Genomic DNA, 16,078 nt, shown 5'->3' with positions numbered 1-16,078 from the left:
TGACAGCTAAATGTATCAGAAACAATGGATCTGAAAGATATGAGTGTGAAAAAGGAAGTGAAGAGTATAGAAGAGAGAAAAGCAAGGCATGTTTTCTATATTGGGGTAATTTTCCATACTGAGGGAATTTCCATACTAAGGAAAATATTTTGGCTCTGGAAGTTAAGCAAATGTTTACAATGTACTGTCTCTATACATCTGAAGAGTGAAAAACTGGCTCTGTGCTTCCAGACCAAAACCAAGCATTCTCTGAAGGCAACAGTTCAGATACTGTTCATTTGGAACATAATAAAATAAATGTTTTGTTTGTCTGTTCATCTTTTAATGTCCATTTGAAACTCTATTCCTTGGGAAGTTAGCATTCAAAACATAGGGTGCTGATTCAGTGCTATAACACAGTAAGACAGAAAGACTGATGAAGTCCAGTGCCTCCATCAATGGAAGCAAATGAAACTGAGATGATCTGACTTAATCAGCCATCAGGACAATGCTGATGTACAATTGCTACAATTTTATGGCTGAACAATAGATACCTAACAAGACTGCAAGAGACAGGAAAATATCTTTCCATTGGTCTGCTTTACAAGTTATCTTGTAAGCTGTAACAATTTTCTATGTTAGTAAAAGTGACTTTGCAGAGCTTTAAGTTGTGATATACTAGACCTATAAGAAAGCAATATTTAAAAAGATTGAAGGTCTTTTCAGATGAAAGGCACAAACAGATATAAAGGCCTGAGATGGCAGGAGGGAATCAAACACTTAGAACTGGAGGGACCACTTGGTCTGGGACCAGAGCTTGCCGTTCCAAATAAAGCAGCAAATCCTTCTCAGAAATATTCCCAGAACTACACTACAGTCTATACCAAGGCCTGTGGAAAGAGACAAACTGAGCTGTTTGAGTGCAGGACTCTATTGGCTTTGTGTGGCAAGGTTTTGGTAGCAGGGGAGGTTACAGGGGTGGCTTCTGTAAGAAGCTGCTGGAAGCTTCCCCTGTGTTCGAGAGAGCCCATACCAGCCGGCTCTAAGACTGACCTGCCACCGGCCAAGGCTGAGCCAATCAGCGATAGTGGTAATGCCTCTGGGATAACATTTTTAAGAAGGAAGAAAAGTTGGGACAGGCAGGAAACAGCCGCCGGAGAGAGGAGTGAGAACATGTAAGAGAAACAACCCTGTGGACACCAAGATCAGTGAAGAAGGAGGGGGAGGAGATGCTCCAGGCACCAGAGCGGAGATTCCCCTGCAGCCTGTGGGGAAGACCCTGGTGAGGCAGGCTGTCCCCCTGCAGCCCAGGGAGGTCCACGGTGGAGCAGATCTCCAGCTGCAGCCCGGGGAGGACCCCATGCCGGAGCAGGTGGGTTCCTGAAGGAGGCTGTGGCCCCGTGGGAAGCCCGCGCTGGAGAAGGCTCCTGGCAGGACCTGTGGACCCATGGAGAGAGGAGCCCATGGAGCAGGTTTTCTGGCAGGACTTGTGACCCCATAGGGGACCCATGCTGGAGCAGTGTGCTCCTGAAGGACTGCATGCTGTGGAAGGGACCCATGCTGGAGATTTCATGAAGAACTACAGCCCGTGGGAAGGACCTATGTTGGAGAAGTTTGTGGAGGACTGTCTTCCGTGGGTGGGACCCCACACTGGAGCAGGGGAAGAGTGTGATGAGTCCTGCCCCGAGGAGGGTGAAGCGGCAGAAAATAACGTGTGATGAACTGACCATAAACCCCATTCCCCATCCCCCTGTGCTGCTGGGGAGGATTGGTAGAGAAATCCAGGAGTGAAGTTGTGCCTGGGAAGAAGGGAGGGGTGGAGGGAAGGTGTTCTGAGATTTGGTTTTATTTCTCATTACCTTACTCTGTTTGATTTGTAATAAATTGAGTTAATTTTCCCCAAACTGAGTCTGTTTTGCCCGTGATGGTAATTGGTGAGTGATCTCTCCTGTCCTTATCTTGACCCACAAGCTCTTTGTTCTATTTTCTCTCCCCTGTCCAGCTGAGGAGGGGGGAGTGGTAGAACGGCTTTGGTGGGCACCTGGCATCCAGCCAGGGTTAACCCATACAGACAGCAAATAAAAACAGCTTAGTAACTAATGGTATCCCAGTTGGGGAATAAAGAAACATAAAGGACAAGAACAAAAACTATCATGGCATCTTTCCAAATTCCATGAAGGAATCACTAAAACTACAGCACAAATCTATGTCTCTTAGCAGTACTAGGGGACACAATTGGACAGTAAAAAGAAAAGCCAAAAGGATGCAAGGGCTTGACATTCTTGGGCTGGGTGGTATCTATGTTATTCCAAAGGCTCTCTATGGCTGCTGTATTTCCATGGTTTCTTATGCCCTGTACCAGAAAAGTGAAACATCATCATCCTGATGAGCACTGCAAATCAAAGGCTTAAAATGACTGGGATGTTAGATATTGTTTGTCTTCTCTTGGTTATCAGTTTGTGCAAGTGGTGGGAGGTTATGTAGCCAACACGTGAGTGCCCTGTATCCCTTTCTCAGGTATAGTCTGCTTAATAGACAAGGTGGATGAAGGTTAATGATCTGCCCCCTGTCCTTTGTCTATATGGCATAAGAGGTACTTAAGAACACTGAGAAATTATATTCATAGGAACACTGACTATTTGTGCCATAGCCATACTCAAGAAAGCATGTATGAAAGAAATTGCATAAAAGACAGTGGCTACAAGAGAGCCTAAAAGCTATAGGGGTAAAAGGATACAGGAATTACTGCCTCTGGATATCAAAGAAGAAACAATATTATAAAGAGATTATCAAAACAGTACAGACAAAAATCCATTGGTTTATTCTTATTTTGTTTACTAAACTTCCAGCTTCTCATATGAATGCCCAAAACTAAACTCAGTCAACCCTTACAATTTCTCATGAGCCAAAATTTTAAGAATTTCAGGCATACATTTTAGGATTCTCAGTATTTAATGAACAATGGAGAAGTGAAAGAAAACAGTCACCATATACACATAAGCAGGCCCAAAGGAGGCCATCTCTCATGTTGGTAATCAACATTGGTACCACTCTAGAGCTCAAATACCCCAGTAGTATGAGGCCATAACAGTTAATCCTGTAGCATTTGGAAATCTGCAAATACTCTAAGCTGGCCTGTTTTTGTAGTATTCTTTCATGTGACACTTCTTTGCTATATCACTTATTCATCTGATTTTTGTCATTAATGTAAGACTTCTAAAACCAATTTCTTTCCACTTCCATAATAAGACTTTTTTTTTTTTAATTTACACAAGAGCTAAAATTTCTGTTCTTTTCATGTTTATCTTACCTTCTTTTAACAACTTATTATACCTGTTTAACATAACCTTCAGTCATGCATGCTCCAGTTTGCAGACAAAGACTCTGGCTCTCACAAGTGCCATATTAATGGCTTTGTAGTTTCAAATGAAGGCATGTGTAAGCAGGTTACAGAAAACTGTTGCATTGCAATTAGAAGGACAGTAACTACAACTGAGGTCAAACAGGAAGAATAAGGAAGGTGGAGGACATAAACAGATGTCCCAAAGACCAAGTAGTCATTTACTAAAAATTGGTTATTATATGTGTTCCCTTTCTGTTCAATGCGCTTAAATGCTAAGGCAAGATAAATGCTGTAACTACTGGTTTTTGTTGAATAATAAGGAATCCTATCTATAGGATTTTTCTATAATTTCTATAATTTCAATTCTATAATTGTGACTGTCTCTCATGGAGGAAGCAATATTTTATCAAATCCAGTCCAGTATTCTGTAGCTATTTGTTTTCATCTCATTCTCTGATAAAATATTTGAAGACCAAATTTTCAACTTTTGTGCTTTTGTTTGCGTTCTTACGTAGACCCTTTTTCTCAAAACAATCACAATAACCTCACCTTTGTTTTCTTCACTGGTAGCAGTTATTCATCAGTAAGATTATCTGGCACACAGTTCTGAGGGTACATAACACAGATTCCCTTTTCAAAGCAAAGTGCCTTTTGAGGTTTAAACAATATAAATTAATCAGAAAAAAACACTGCTGCCATTTACTCCAAGCTCTAGGACAGCAATGCCATGTTTTGGCAGATAGAAGGCAAACATCTATGAATACCTTAATCATTATCTTGTCAGAAAGGGAAGTCTGAATACATGCCAGGACATCAAGCGGTGGACAATCTGGAAAACCACTTAACACAATCTACAAAATCTGAAGTGAAGAAAATCATCCACTTTGCCATTTTCTTCACTTGTAAGGCTGGGCAACACTTGCAACATCCAGAGTGCACAGCTTTCATAATTATACCTAAGAAAAGACAAAACTGTGATTGTTTTAGTGCAAATTATTAATATAGCAGCAATAAAGAAAAAAAGAAGGTGAGTGGGTAGGATTTGGGTTTGTTGTGGGGTTTTGGGTTTGGGTTTTTTAACTTTTTCAAAAACATATTTGTTTGGATCATCCTGGCTTTAAAGGGAAATATTCTAGAATTGAGATGAATTATGTATTCTGTTTCCCCTCAGTCTGATTGTCACCAAATGGACTCAGGAACAAAAGTGCTTTGAGAAGCCACCAGTGGAAACTATTTCTTCAAAACAGAAAAGCAGAACATATCACACAAGCAAAAGAAAAGGAAGATAATAGCAGTAAACTTAAAGCCACCACCTAAGTAAAGTGCCTAAACACAGAATTTAAACCACAGAAGGACTATTCAGTTGAAATGAGAATTGCACTCAGGTTTGCAGAACTAGTGCCCAAAAACATAGCAAGAAGAAAAAAAAAAAAAAAACACAAAATCAGGAAAGTCATCTTGTATATATGGGACCAAGAAATAGTGCAGCAAGCAAGAACTACGCCTTGAAACCAAAGTTAGGGATTTGGGGAATAAGGTGTAGAAAACACAACAAAAACTTTCTGAGAGGAAAAGATAATAATCATGCAGAAAAGTACTGGCAAAATCAGTTCTGAAAAGTGCTTTACATGTGGGGAGAGCCTCGCTTTTCACTTGGTCACAGAACAAATACCATTTCTTGTGAGTCTCTGAACCTTACACATCTGTTGTGTCTCATTCTTCGTGGAAGAAACTCCTTATTCCAGGTGACAAAAGAGCAGGAAAGTCCTGAAGAGGCCAGTGAAAAACTACAATCATTTCCCTGGCCATTTCTGTGTTTCTTCATATCCTTGAGGGACTTGGTCCAGAGCCTTTAATTCCTACATCTCCATTTACTTTTTCAGTCAACATGCTGTCTCAGTGCAGAAAGATTTGAAACAGCTGCTCATTAACACTCTTGAATCTCTAGCCCAAGTGTTTGTCTCCCAGTCTGAACAAAAGGTAGCTATCTGTGACCTGAATAGATCTGTATATATTGGCTTGTAAAATCCATTTAACATTTGTAGGCTGTGTCTATAAACATTTACTCAAGCATCTGTGCCTACTTGCAAGCCTGGAAATCAGTTCTATCAGCCTAAACTGGGATGCTTCTAATGCCCAACTGAACTTCACACTCCCACAAGTTTTTCTTACCATCCACATTGTCAGCAGTGACAACTTGACATTATTAAAGATCAAACCAAATGGGTTTTCCTAAAAACATTAACTTAAAACCCCCCAGTTTTCCTAAAAAACTTGCCTATTTATCATTCTGCCAGCTAGTACTGCATTTCCTGGTATTCAACAGTTATCTTGTAAATCTGAGGGTACTTTAGTTTCTTCCATGGATTTCTAGTATGTACAGCAATAATGGTGATGCTAGAGGAAGAAAGAAAGATGAGTGACATAGATGAGTAATCCAGAAAAGCAATATGATAGTGGGCACCAATTCTACTTTTGTGGAATATTTCAAGATATTTGTGAATCTGGAATTCTCAAATTGAAAGAAAGAAGGGATAAAAAATTATGTAAACTTTGTAGACCTGCAGCTTAATGGCCAGTTTTCAAAAGTAGACCTGAATACTCATTAATCTTCCTTTTTACAGTGGGGAACAGCCAAAGTATTTCCTTTGGGTTGTTTCTTTCTCTGTTTTGAATTGCTTTTTATGTTCCTGTAAATTTATTTTTCTATGTAGTGATAAAAATGGGTCAATTACTCCTGTCTCTGTGACTCTGATCAGCTGTAGAATTAAAGAAATTATTGACTTTTTCATTTATTTTTTTTTAGATTTCCTTTTAAAACTATATGTGAACACTCAGTCACTCATTTTCATAAATTTCAGTTTCGTGTTTAAGTCAAGGCTCTCCCATACAGTATTTAGATTTTTAAGAAACACTCTTTGTTTCGCATAAACCCAGGCGGGCAGCTAAGCATCACACAGCCCCTCACTCATGCCTCCCTCCATCCCCAGTGAGACAAAGAAAAGGAAAGGAAGATAAAAGCAAGTCAAGGTAAAACAAACAAACAAACAAACAAACTTGTTTGCTAAGTGAAGGATAAGTGGAAGAAGAGAGAAGAAAACAAAACAAAACAAGTAATGCAAAAGCAATCACTCACCACCTCCCATGGGTAGACTGATGCCCAGCCAGTGCCTGAACAAAAGATGGCTAATCCCTCTAGACTCGCCTCTTTTCCCTTTTATTGCTGAGTATGACTTCATGTTATGGAATATCTTTTGGGGTCATCTACCCAGCTGTGTCCCCTCCTGGTCTATTGCACACCTCCCAGTCTCTTCACTGCGGGGGAAGAGTGAGAAATAGAGAAGGCCTTGATGCAAACACTGTCAGCAAAAGCTAGAACATTAGTGTGTTATCAGTACTGGTTTGGTCAAAAATCTAAAGCACAGCACCATACGAGGTGTTATGAAGAAAATTAATTCTATCCTGGCCAGACCCTGTAACCCAGTACATTGTTATAACTAATCATTAAGATATTCATTCCTCTACCTGGTCTTAGATGTTGGAGAAAACATTTTTTTTTGGAGCAGAACAAATTTTAACACTGTGTGAAACTTTACAGACTTAAAGGAAACACAACAGACACAATAAAAAATTATATATTGTACAAAAGAAAGCTATTTAATAAAATGCACATTCTCTTTCTTACTGACTAGCTCAACAGACATTTCATGACATCATATAGTATGGAGTTTCCCTTTGGTCAGTTGGGGTCAGGTGTCCCAGCTGTGTCCCTTCCCAACCTCTTGTCTCCCCACAGCCTACTCACTATGGGTGCAGAGTGTGGAAAAAGAAAATCTCAACACTGTGCATGCACTGTTCAGCAATAGCCAAACCTTCAGTGTGTTATCAACACTGTTTCAGCCACAAATCCAAAACACAACATCATACAGGTTGCTATGGAGGAAATTAACTCCATCCCAGCCAGACCCAGTACAGTGCTGTAGGAAAAAGAGAACCCTTAGAATGAAAACTGCACATGATTTTATGATACTGTAATGTGCTTGAGACCCCACAACCATATCAAAGTGCCTTTGACATTTAAAGACATTCTGCTGAAATAGGAATAAATTTTGCTATCTCTGCTATAAAAATTACTGCAAAGAGTTGCTCCTAGCAACCATTTGTCTTGTAGGTCTTCATCTCAACAGTGCAAAGAAAGAAAAGTCAGTACTACAAAGCCACGGCTGCCTGAGGAGGGAAGACAGTCACTGAATTGAAGTTACACCCTTGCAATGACTTTCTTTCTGAAATACTGTTTGTGTGCTGCCATTCCTTTCAACTTTACAACAAATACAAAAACTGGCACCAAAAAGACTTCAGTCCTAAATATTTTTTTCATTAAAAATCAAAGGAAAGTATATTAATCGAAAATTGATAATGTAGTTCCATCATTTCATCTCCCTCCTTCATCCCCAGACAGAATACATCTCTTGTATTATGCAAATTTCTCTTCCTGCTGAGAAGCAACATCCTCAGTCCTTTTGGTAGGTACTATTCAAATTAGGATAAATAGAAACATAAAATTGTTTAGGTTGGAAAAGGCCTTTAAAATCATCGAGTCCAACCATCATCGATGCCCACTAAACCATGTCCTGAAGCGCCTTGTCTAGGCGCTTTTTGAATACCTCCAGGGATGGTGACTCAACCACTTCCCTGGGCAGCCTGTTCCAATGCCTGACAACCCTCTCAGTAAAGAAATTTTTCTTAATATCCAATCTAAACCTCCCCTGCCACAACTTGAGACCGTTTCCTCTCGTCCTATCACCAGCCACCTGACAGAAGAGACCAGCACCCACCTCACTACAACCCCCTTCAGGTAGTTGTAGAGAGCAATAAGGTCTCCCCTCAGCCTCCTTTTCTCCAGGCTAAACAACCCCAACTCCCTCATAAGACTTGTGCTCCAGGCCCCTCACCAACTTGGTTGCCCTTCTCTGGACACGCTTCAGCACCTCAATGTCTTTCCTGTAGTGAGGGGCCCAAAACTGAACACAGCACTCGAGGTGCGGCCTCACCGGTGCCCAGTACAGGGGGACGATCACCTCCCTGCTCCTGCTGGCCACACTATTTCTGATACAGGCCAGGATGCCGTTGGCCTTCTTGGCCACCTGCACACACTGTTGGCTCATATTCAGCCGGCTGTCAACCAGCACCCCCAGGTCTTTCTCTGCTGGGCAGCTTTCCAGCCACTCTCCCCCAAGCCTGTAGTGCTGCATGGGGTTGCTGTGACCGAAGCACAGGACCCGGCACTTGGCCTTGTTGAACTTCATACAATTGGCCTCAGCCCATCGATCCAGCCTGTCCAGATCCCTCTGTAGAGTCTTTCTACCCTCGAGCAGATTGACCCTCCCTCCCAACTTGGTGTCATCTGCAAACTTGCTGAGGGTGCACTCAATCCCCTCATCCAGATCATCGATAAAGATATTAAACAGAACGGGACCCAACACCGAGCCCTGGGGAACACCACTTGTGACCCGCCGCCAACTGGATTTCACCCCATTCACCACAACCCTCTGGGCTCGTCCATCCAGCCAGTTTTTCACCCAGTGAAGAGTACTCTTATCCAAGCCATGAGACACCAGCTTCTCAAGGAGTATGACATGAGAGACGGGGTCAAAGGCCTTGCTGAAGTCCAGGTAGACAACATCCACAGCCTTTCCCTCATCCACTAGGCAGGTCACCTGCTCATAGGAGATCAGGTTGGTCCCAATGCTCGCTGGGCCTGATGCCCTGGTTGTCCTGTACGTGCCGTGTGAGCGCACTCAAGATGAACCGCTCCATAATCTTCCCTGGTACTGAGGTCAGGCTGACAGGCCTGTAGTTCCCCGGATCCTCCCTCTGACCCTTCTGGGGCCTCCCCTATTTACCAGGACTGCTGATAAATGATGGAGAGTGGCTTGGCAAGATCCTCCACCAGCTCCTTTAGTACTCTCGGATGGATCCCATCTGGTCTCATAGACTTGTGAGTGTCCAGATGGCGTGGCAGGTCATTAACTGCTTCCTCATGAATTATGGGGGGTATATTCTGCTCTCTGTCCCTGTCTTCCAGCTCAGGAAAGACAGAAGAAAATGTTTTGGGGCATCAGGTCTAAGATAGAATTAAAAATATCAGGTACTACGATAATAAGTCTTTTTTTTCCTGTGTTAATAGAAAGATCACTATCACAAAGACTTTCGGTACCATTGCAAAGCTAATCTTCTAGCAAGTTGTTCTTGACAGAACCAGCCAGAAAAAATCTCTGTAGAAGAAAAAAAAAGATACAGAGTATTGAACATAGTTCTATTTCCAGGTACTCTAGTTTAACTGGCACTTATATTGTCAGCCTTAAAGGGTTTGTTATGGCAAATGCTTGGAGCTAGGTGAACATACCAAATTGCTTCAATCAATCATTTCATTATTAATGGTGAAGACATAGGTACATGATTAAACTCACACAGAGAACTAATTGCAGGCTGAAAAGCCCATTCAGAAACTAAACCTGGGCATGCACAAACATAGGTCTACTTCTCAATATTCATTTCAAAATTACTGCATAATTGTATACAACAGAGAAATTGTAGAATATTAAGTAGTTTTTAATAAAATTTCAGACCAGAGGGGTCACAATCTTGATCCACGTAAATCCAGGCATGTTTTCATGGGTAAGAATATATAATTTGCATAATCTTTAAACCAGCAGCTCAGCACTGAAAAGAGCTGTGTCAAGGAGCTCACATATAAAAAGTTTGTTTTGAACAGTGTAATGCCTTTGCAAGCCTGCATAATGTGAAAATCAAAAGTATTTCTAGTACTTTAGATTCTCAGTATGATTAAATAATACTCAGACCTGTGTATTAGTAATATATGAGAAATCTTAGAGCTGTACATGTTTTTCTTACTTGAAGTATGTTTATAAGCGCTGTCTCTACAGTATCTATGAAATAATTAAGTTTCTCAGTGGCTAACATGTTCTTTTACTTTTAAAACCTGAAAAAGACATTTCAGATGTTGGATTTTTTTATCTTTTCCTTTTTATATTGACATTTGTGCTCATGAAAGGTAACTATGTCATCTGTTTGCAAACAGAGGTAAAGTCCAATGGCAGTCCAATGGCAGATGCAACTCTCCAGAATAGTTCTGTTTATTGACATACACTGTCAATAAAGTTCAGAACATGGAGCAAGTTGGTCTTTAGCCACAAGTCAGAAACAACCTTTCAGACACTCCGGTTACAAATCTCACTCAACAAGAAAAAAAAAAAGAACATCAATTTGAATGCAGGAAACTAATGGAACAAATCCCAGTACACATGCATAAACTTTCAATATGACATCAACACACAATTAAGTCATTACAATAATCCAAACACAGAATAATGCTCATTGTTGTATGATTGATGTGAACAAAAAAAAGATACCTCGGACAACTTTAATTTGATGGATTTTTTTCTGTTAACCACTGCAGAGGTGAAAAAGTTAGACTCTTGTCATTGACAAGATCTTGGAGGGAGGCACTTGTGCTGTAGTAACACCATCACATCACTATTCATTATAATAGTACAGCATCTTTGATCACTTTTAACTCTGCCTTTGAATGGTTTCTTTATGATATGTGGGTTGCTCACATAGAAAAGAAATATCTCAAAAGTATATCCTGTGATAAAAAAATGCCATAACTTAACAAAACTGTCATTCCAGCTCCTGTTTTGATTCCCATTACAATCCCTTTGTTTCTGTAGATTTTTCCTAAATATTTGGAGCTGCTTCCTTCCAAGGGAATATCAGTGCTTTTAAAGTATACCTTATCTGTTCAGGAGATTAGTCTAAAAAAATCAGAAACAAATTCTAAAAGCCAAAATTTTTGGCTATCAGCAAAGAAAAGAGAGCCTTTGTCAAACATGTCTCCAGTAAGGAACCTGAAATTCCTTTTGTACATGTGTCTGTGCATTACCTACCTCCCAATCAAACTGTACTTTGTCTGTAAGTATATTATCCCCATCTCCAAATATATATCACACTGAAAAAAAATTATTCCAAACCTTAGTTTTCAGATATGTTCTGTTTCTTCACTACAGCTGAAGTGTCACTACAACAAGATAGGCAACTAATTATATAAGATATGGATGGATGCTATGGTGATCAGTTGGTGCAGAAGAAATTCTCATACTGCAGAAAAATGCAAAAAGCAAACAGATGAGCAAACAAAGTAAAAAAATCCCTAACAATCCAAAAATTTTCTGCTGACTCTGGTCATGCCTTTGACACTGAGCATGTGAGGAAATATAATGCACAAGCAGACAGGCAAGACAACACCCAGTCAAGCACAGTTACCCAGTCAGACAAGTTCAGAGTCCAAACAAAGCTTTTATCTCTCATCTGATACAGTTAGTCTGATTTCAATGATGTGTTTCTATCATAGAAGAAATGTATGCTTAAAAGCATATACATTTAGTGTCTTTTACACAGGTAGACATATATATGTAATTTATCATCTTTAAAGAGATTTATTATAGTCATGATGCATGAATTCTTACTAAAGTGACAATCTAAGATGTTCATTAATTGAAACTAAAGTAGTCTTACACATTTTAGCCAAAGACTGAAAGGAAATTTTGAGGTTACCTTATGATAATTCCGTAGTTGGTGACTTTACTGAAATAAGAGAAGACCTACAGCTTAAGGACGTGGCTTTTTCCCAAAGAAAAATAAATTTTAAAAAAGTCATACTAATTTCTGCCAGATTTTTTTCATTGTTTTTCAGATACCAATTTGAGTAGTAATTTAAGAAATATTTTTAAAGCAAAAATAGATTTGCATCACTATAAAGAAGAAAATGAATTTTCAATATTTGGAGAGGAGTCATTGAGTGGTTTAAAGCAAACATTGATATTTTGGTGAAAAACAAAAAGGATTTTAGGACATAAACAATTCTCTTTTTTTTAAAAAATTCTCTTTCTCCACTCTCTCCCCCTCTCTTTTCTCTTTTCTTCCCTCCCCCCACCCCCAGCATTTATCATAAATGTGTCCTAGGCACAGTCTCATTGATGATTTGTCCTGTATTACTCACCTACCAACAGAGTATCACTCACAGTTTCCTATTTGTATTTCTAATTACTTTCTGGTTGCTGTTTTTTTAGATTATAAAAAAGTAGGGAACTGCACATGTTGATGATAATACCTAACTTTAATGTAATGCATATTTTACTGCTCTCTAGAGGTTAGAGAACAGATGTTGAGAGTTGTTATGTCAGTCTAGGTACTTTATTAATTTTTGTGTTTAATAGAAAAGAGGGACTATACTAAAATAATCTCCTGTTTCATTAGGGAATACTCTCTCAGTTCACTATTATACCTTCTGTTAGTGAGAGATACATATATGCTTACTGGAGACATGCAGCTCTACTTTCAGTAAGCAGCATGATGAGTTTTGCCAGGAAAAAACCCACCACAAAAATTGATGACTACTAACACTTCTCTTCTGTTATTTTATGATTTAATGGGATGCTATTCATTTCCTCCTGGACACACCTGCTAAACTATTTCTATCCCACACTACCTTTGACCAAATACCTATAATCCTGTTGCTGTAACAATGTGGACATGTGCTGAATAGTTAACAATCACAAAGGATATATCTTATGTGAGCATAAAGCTCTGGAAAACATTTTAAAAATATCAGCTAATTTGTCTTCCTACTGCCTGAAGCCAGCAAGCATTTTTGATTTTGTTATACAATTGGAGAGATGGAAGTGGACAGAGTTTTACAGGAAGGTCCAAGAGGAGCTGGCATCTAAGTCAGGATCAAAGCTTAGGAACATCTGAAACTTGTAACTACTGATGAGGGGTGACTCATATTAAGTTACTTTTCTTCTCTGGAGCAGCTGAGCAAGCCACAGAGAGCTGTATTGCTTTTTCTCCCCATGTAGCACTGATCACACAGAGCAGGAGTTTTCCAAACAGACATGTGTGTTAACCTGTGTAAATACACACAGTTCATCTGCCTGTGGGGCTTTGCATCCTGGAGGGCTTGAAAAAGCTCCTGTAAAAGAAGCTAAGGAAACCTAATGGCTCTAAAACTGTACAAAAGATTAACATGTCATCCCCATAAAATAACGAAGTATTCCAATTATTTTGTTTTGGCACTCTTGGTACTCAAAGTCTCAGGGACCACGTATTTAATTTCTGCATGTGGCTCTTTCTATCACTCACTCACCAGAGACTAGGAAAAGGAATCTGTGGTGGGCAACGGGGTTTCAATACAGCAGGTAGTCCCATTAGGGAACTAGTGGTTTCAACCAAGATAGTCTGAGGCAGTCCTTTGGAAGGCGGTGCTCACCAGTGCTGCATGACCATAGATGGCCTGTGCTTTCTGTAAGTATTAAAAAAAAAACTTCGCAGAGAGTATGACAATAAAGACTTGGGACCTGGTTCATCAGAAATTCCAAATTGTCTAAAATACCGGTCCTCAGAAGACCATGATCTGACCTCATGGCACAGAGAGAAATACTGGCATGTTTGGGGGTTTTAATCAACTTTATTTTTTTAATTTACTACTGAGCTCATCAAATGGCAAACATTGTTGTACATAAAACACTGTTTACCTTAAAGTGTCAGACAACAACTGAAATTCATCCTAAAGACACCACAAGAACTTGATTCAGTTTCTAGGATGAATTATGTAAGAGTTTTCTAGCTAGTTCCCATAAACTTGAGAAATTATTTCTTCAATAAATAACAAAGTTCATTAATATTGGATAGAACAAATATCTCTGGAAAATAAATTGGGTTTAATGGGGTTTTCAGTAAAACCCCTAGCTGTTTTCATTCCTGGGGACTGCTGACCCATATGTACTTCATATTCAACCCCCCCCACTGCCCAAATACCTGCAAAAAGGAACAAATGTAAGGGTTTGGTTTTTTGTTGTTTGGGTTTTTTTTTTCCAGGATTGAAGTACACCATCATCCATCACAGTTGTTAACTGGCATAGCAATTACATTGCTTAGCATTATAAGTGTTGCTCAAAAAGTAAAAGTCTCTTAGGTGTAATGGTTAAAGTCCAGACACATTCTCTTTCTGTATCATATGTTTTACATGTAACCTTCGATGTTGCATTCCTTTTAATACTGAATTCTCTCCCTACACACATAAACATAATACACCACACAGCACACATTCTCCCTCACATTCTGAAGTACAATCAGAATAGAAATATTAGCACGAAATTTTGCTGAATGCAGCAATGAAGCAAAAGATGTTTAGTCTCAAGTTTGGCTACAAAACATTGCATATTTCTGTGTCTGAGAGGATGACATCTTTTTTTTCTTCTAGTGTCACACAGAATATAAATTCCTCAATCAGAGAGAGAAGAGAATATCTGAATATCCTAAATTGTTACCAGGAGAGAAGCAGATGACTAAGAAAGCTGACAACAGGAAAAATCCTTTTGCCAATGGGTCACCATTACTTACCTTGGTAAAGGTAAGTAAAAGCTGTTACTAAGTAGGCTTCTCTACATGGCCCTCCAGGAGGGAGCAATAGAAAAAAATAAATTTTGGAGCAGCTGGGCTGGTTTTTTTATTCTGATTTTGCTTTTTTAATAGTTGGGTATTTTTATGCCAGTCTTTTTTTCTTTCTACCATATATTTCTGACATAAAATCAGTCTTCAGTAAAATTCTGAAAAGCACTAAAGCAAGTCCAGAAGGTGGAATTGGAAGCCTAAAACCCATAGAAACAATTTATTCTTCTCATGAGTAGAAAAAACCTATCCTTCTCTTATGACGAAAAAAGTGAGTTATGCTTTGCCCTCTGGATTCAGACTTGAATCTGTATTTATTTCCTTTAGTGCTTAGAGATCATTTCAGGTTCCCAACTGCACCTAAAATACCTTTGCAGATGATAACTTGTAGGAGCTTAAATGCTGAGATATATGCTAAATGCTTTTGACTCAAATGTGACAAATCAATATGAAGCTGAGAGAATTTCTTTTTTAAAATTTTCCTATGTGATTTTTGAAATTAACTGGAGGGTCCTGAGTCACATCAATGCCTTTGAAAAAGCTTGCCTTTATCTTTAGCATTGACTATAGGGAAGGCACCACCAAGCCTTTGTCCTTCTTTCTGTAACTTATAGGAAAGAAGACTGGTAATTGCCACATAGAAAATAGATTGTTTAAAAGTAAGAAAATTCTTGTTTAAATTAAGGGCTGGGTCTTTTTTCTTTTCTTCTTTTTTTTTTTCTTTTTTTTTTCTGAAGAATGATTAAAGTGGCACCCACTGTCGTTACCCTAGTAGAACAGAAAGAAGTTGATGGAAGCATCCCAGTCACAGATTTACAAGCAAAAGAAAAAAGGCAAATTGCCTCTTTCTGAGATTTGCACATTTTGTTGAGAGAGATGACACATTCTCTGTTTTATTGATCTTCTTTGTCCACTTTCCACAGTCTTTTCTTGACTGTCAGATAATATTCCCTTTCTTCATCCCTTAAAAGAAGTGATTTACTGCTCTGCTTAGTCACAAAAAGAAAAAAAAAAACTGTTCTATTGAAGCAGTTTCACTGGTGCAGCAAAGAATATTGGTTTCTTGAAGGGAAAAAAAATGCCAACATGAGTATGACTCAGTGATTTGGAAAGGAAGAGTCCTATGTTCTGGTCCCCAATGACCCAGTTGTTCGTATTTCTTTCATTAAACAATCATCACATGAAACAAAAGAACAGGAGAAGAAAAATTGCTGCCTGAGTCTA

The sequence above is a fragment of the Buteo buteo genome, chromosome Z (genome assembly GCF_964188355.1).
Source record: "Buteo buteo chromosome Z, bButBut1.hap1.1, whole genome shotgun sequence".
Taxonomy (NCBI): Eukaryota; Metazoa; Chordata; class Aves; order Accipitriformes; family Accipitridae; genus Buteo; species Buteo buteo.
Note: the sequence above shows the minus strand (reverse complement) of the source record.